Source organism: Aptenodytes forsteri, unplaced genomic scaffold, assembly GCF_000699145.1.
Source record: "Aptenodytes forsteri isolate BGI_AS27 unplaced genomic scaffold, ASM69914v1 Scaffold357, whole genome shotgun sequence".
NCBI lineage: Eukaryota > Metazoa > Chordata > Aves > Sphenisciformes > Spheniscidae > Aptenodytes > Aptenodytes forsteri.
Genome location: NW_008795671.1, coordinates 1 through 5,134, shown reverse-complemented (window position 1 = coordinate 5,134; position 5,134 = coordinate 1).

Below are 5,134 nucleotides of genomic sequence, written 5' to 3'. Positions count from 1 at the left end.
GCGGGCTCCGGCGTGCCGGAGTGCCGGGAGCATCTCTTCAAGGTGCTGGTGATCGGGGAGCTAGGCGTGGGTAAAACCAGCATTATCAAGCGATACGTGCACCAGCTCTTCTCCCAGCACTACCGGGCCACCATCGGGGTGGATTTCGCGCTCAAAGTCATCAACTGGGACAGCAAGACCCTGGTGCGGCTGCAGCTCTGGGATATAGCAGGTAAGGGCCGGGGGCGGGCGTCTCTGCAGGGTGAGCCCCGAGGGGACAGAGGCCTGTGAACCCGGCTGCCTGGGGTCCCGGAGCCCGGCCTCTGCGGAGGAAAGTGTATTTTGACGGTGAAGTCTGTCTTGTTTTTCTCTTTCCCCCTATTACCTGCAACTCCTCTTGTCTGCGTTTGAGTCATAAGTAGAGGGAGGTCTCCATGTGGGAGTGAAGTTTTTGACTTTTTATAGGCTGTGTGTGCTCCTGTTAGCTGATGTTGTGGGGCTCTTGGCTTGGCCCAGGGTTTTACAGCAGTCCTCAGAAAGCTGCTTTGCTCTGCTTGCTGGCTCCAGGGCTCCCAGAGGGTTCCCGCTCGTACTGCTTCTCCTGACCCGCTTGCCCAGGCACTTGTGGCCTAGGTTATGACTGCTGCTTAAATTCATTCATGGTTAGGGCTCCGTAACACTTCTAGAGGAAATAAATATCTTTTCCAAGTAGGTTATGTTTAGTAAGCACGCTTTACGGGTTAAAGGTATCTCAAATAGCTAAAATTGTCCTCAAAGGAAGTATGCTCAAACTTTGCATGTTTGGAGTCACCTACTTAATTTAAAAATAACTTGTGTCCCTGCAAAGTGGAGTGAGGGAATGAGACTTGTGTTATGCTTAGTTCTACATTCAAATCATGGGTTTGTGTATCAAAAAGGTACATTGAGCACATGGAAGCAGAAAAGCGCTGTTTACTTGTCCAAAGTATATATCATTCCTTTCCTATATATAGTTCAAAACTGTTCTTTAACACCTCTGTCTAAGTCTCCAACTGTATACCTATCATGGTTAGCTTTGCTTATACTGCGGTGTTAGATGCTACAGAGCAAACTATTTTGCTGTGATCTTGTAAGAAGTCTGTGTCCTCAACTCCTTAATCATTTCAAGTTGGTATTACATTTCTAGTTTTGTGTGCAGCCCCAGCATTAACCTGCAGCTCTCTTCATCCCCCTCCACCACATTCAGAATATCTCTTTGGATATGGAAAAGTAGACTTTATTTTAAATGCTTGTGTTTAAACTTACACTACTGGAAGATACTAGGATAACAACTGGCGGTTACTGTTTCCGTGAACTCCACGCTTTATCAAGTGGAAGCTCAGAAAAGAGGAAGCGTAACATGTGGCTGCTGTAACCCTGTGACCGACCAGCTGTACATCAGCTTCTGGCCTTTCTGCTCTAAAGGTTATCTTAAAGCACTTCAAATATGATTCCTCAAACTAAAAAGCCTGCTTCTTACTGCCATATGCTGAAACATGCCATAGATCTTTCTGCTGCTGGCCTGTGGGACAAACTAAAATATTTTCTAATTGCTGTTTTGGAGAGCAAGTAAAATGTTGGCAAGCTTTCTTTTCTGATGTGTTCCTTTTACAGATCAGTTTTAACTTTCTTTAAATCAATTGGCAGTATTGGTGCAAGCTGCTACAGCACTCTGGATGTATTTTAGCAAGTCTGGGGTTCCAAAGATTAAAGATGGAGACTATCAGGATCCTGGGGTTTGGCAGGCTGCCATGCTTGTGTTTAACTTCTCCTCAGCCCTTGGTTTCTGAGACTGGGGTAGGCTGTGTGCTTTGCCAAAGCAATCTGTTTCAACAGGCTAGGCAGAAACTTAGCTGTAACTTGTAACAAAGTTTGGATAGAGCCTATTTACATTATGGGGAGTCCTGTCAATACACCCATGCATTAATTTCAAGATCTAGAAGACAGTATTTTTCACTCTTGATTATTGCCCTTAGTGTATCTTGGACGCTGCCAGGTGAAGACTGAGTTAAGAGCTGCTGATAAATCCCTGGAGCCTTGTGCTAATATTGCTGATAGATTGAAGAATAAAATTTTTCTTGTCACTGAAATGTCTATATACTATTCATAACACTTCCAGACCTATTGCAAATGATGCCCCCCTAAACTAAATGGGCAAAAATCTTCCTATATTACAATGTGGTACATAGTTTTGTATGAAACTCCTGACTAGTCTTTCCCTAGCAAAAATGAGAAAGGAAAAGACAACTGTTTTGCAATTTGCACTCCAAACTCACGTCTAATCTGGTAGTTCAGGCTATTTTTTGTTTCCAAGGGGCTGGGGGTCCTTCCCCCATTGAAAAACAAGACCAAGAGGAGAAGTAATTGTAGTCTTAGTGATATTTGATTGGGCTGTGCTTAGCCAGTGTGAGAGTAACAGTTCAGACTCCTGTAGAACTTGACATCTCAGTTAAGTGTTAATCATTAAAAATAAAAGGGATTTTAGTATCCATAAGGGTTGTTTCATGGTCTTAAAACTGCTGAAGTCCTTGACCCGGGAATGTGTTCTACAGCTTTCTACATCTATACTCATGAATATTTCTAAATGCCTGAGGATGTTAAAAGGTTTATATAGAAATTAGCTAGAGAACCAGGTTGAAGATGGCTTCCCTATAGTCATAGCGCATATTCCCTAAAGTACTTTGTTACACACTTTAATAAAGCATCTGAGCATGTGATAGTCATTCCCTTTTAACTCATCAGCCCAACTGTCTTCTGGCTTTCAACAGCTCATGTAGATAATTTTGTCTGCTGGTGTGTGCAGACAAAACAGCTTTAGATCTCTTCAAGAGATCTAAATCTTACGGTAAGTAATGTTACACGTGACTTCCCTGCAAGCAGTATGGTGCTGGCATTCTGAATTGTTTTTGATGTGTTTAAGAAAGCTTCTGAATTAAAGTCTAACCCTTAAGCATAGTAAGGCATGTTATTTTTTCACTAGATCAAAACTTGTACTTAACAGTTCATCATAAAAAGCTTTCCTCAAACAGCTGGGTGGTGCAATCTAAGGTTTGGTACCTAAATAAGTGATAAGAACTAACCATGTAGTTCAGTCATCAGCTAAGATTATAATGCAGATACTGTGCTAGTTTCTGGTGTGACTGTAGTGAAACTGATGAATGTGCTGTATTTTGCCACGCAGCAGGTTCCTGAGTGACTTCAATTTCTTGTGCTAGCTGAGTTTTTTAGTGATTAGATAACTATCGGATAGAGCATGACAGTGTTACATGGCCTATGCTATTTTCCTGGTGAAAATAGCCTTCCTGTTGGAAGGTACAAAGTAATGCAAGTTCCTGGGGCAGGATCAAAGGGGAGGGGGTGTGAAATAGTGAAGGGGGAAGAAGGGTACTGTTGTGCCAGGACTTGTATATTCCAGAAATACTCGGTCATTTTAGTTTTTAGACACAAGTTGTAGTTTCTTGAATAACGGAGATGAAAAAGCTTGGGAGTAAGACTGATCAGTCACTGTCAAATTATTTTGGTTGCAGCATGAAGTATTCTGGAAGAAGCTGAACAGATTACATGCATGTTCATACAGGAGCAGAACTTCTAAACCTTAGCTGCCCGTAGGCATTACTCTTGTTTTTTTTTTATCTTGACATACAGAGTTATGACAAAACTCTCTTCCTGGATAAATTCTGAAAGTGTTAGAACCAGGTTAACCCCCTTGATCAAAAGACATATATAATTGGTGAAATAAATAGGAGATAGGAATGAGTCATTGTGGTAAAGAGATACAAAACAAAGGAGTTTTAATGATAGGGAAGTGCTTTAAAGTCTATTTCAATACACTAGAGATTCCTACTTAACAAGCATGCTGTTTTAGTGAGTATACTGCACTGACCACAACATAGTATGGGAGGTGAATATAGCATATTGATGAAACTGGACAACTGTCATTGAAAGAACACTTGAAGGACTTTCTGTATCGTAAAAACTTTTGATCTGATCTAAAAAGACCAGCAACTGAGTAGTGTTAGCTGCTGCTTTATGATCATGTTGGCTATCACTGTCAGTCATACTAGCCTGTACGAACATGCAAACCTCTGGAGGGCAGGGGTGGTAAAAGTCACAGATGACCACTTGAGCTTGGCTTTTCCTGAAGAATGTCACTAATGACAACTGGTAGACAAATTTGTTTTTAAAGCTTTGAGCAATTCTGCATTAACTTTGGTGTAATAGCACCCTTCTTTCAGGACTTTATTAGAATTTCTTTGTAAAAGTGTTTATTAAAACTGAAGTACTGCTGTAACTGGAAGAGCATGGCTATGAAATTGGCCAAACAGAAGAGGAATGATTGTACTTCGGTATTCTAAACATGCTCTACACAAGTGAGCATAGAGTGGAGGCAAGAGAATCTAGGCATAACCTGCCCCCAACTGTGTTTTTTTTCCTCACTGTTATAAAGATACCTAATGAGTATGATGAGGAAGGAAGAGTGAAAAATGTGTGCATAAATAACTGCATCAGAAATGGATGTGGAACTTGGAGCTCAGAGCTTTTTCAAAAACTGGTAAGTGATCTGAGGTTATTTCCTAGTTTATATGGCGATGGAGGTTCCAGCAGCAGCTGCCTTCATGTGGAGATGGGAGTGCTATCATTCTGGTAACAGCTGAGGCAGGTCAGAAAACCCCCAGTCAGGGTTGGAGAATCTTTTATGTGATTAAGTCCAGACTGATGAAAAAGATTTGAAAGACCTCTGAGTGGTTTAGGAATGCTTCCTGCTTGCACACATTTAAGTATAAATCTCATATGAGAAAAATTATTTAAGGATGATGCTGGCTGGAAACATGCAAGGCTAGCAGATAAAGTTTGAGGAGGGGAAAGTAGAAGGCCTGCTCATGTTGAAGGGTTTTGAACCACTGCCTTAGAAGCAGCAGAGGCAAGAAACAGAACTGAAGGTGTATTATAGGTTTCCTTCTACAAACCACCCTTCTGTGGGAAATCTTGTGTGGGTGTCCTTTCTTGTGACTCTTCTAGAACAGCTGAGTGAGTTATGAGCTTACAGCAAGTCATTCTCAGCTGAATCTTGGAGCTCTACAGCTAAGTATCCAAATAAGTGCTGAACATGTTAAACTTTTTTTTGGTGCATCTCCAG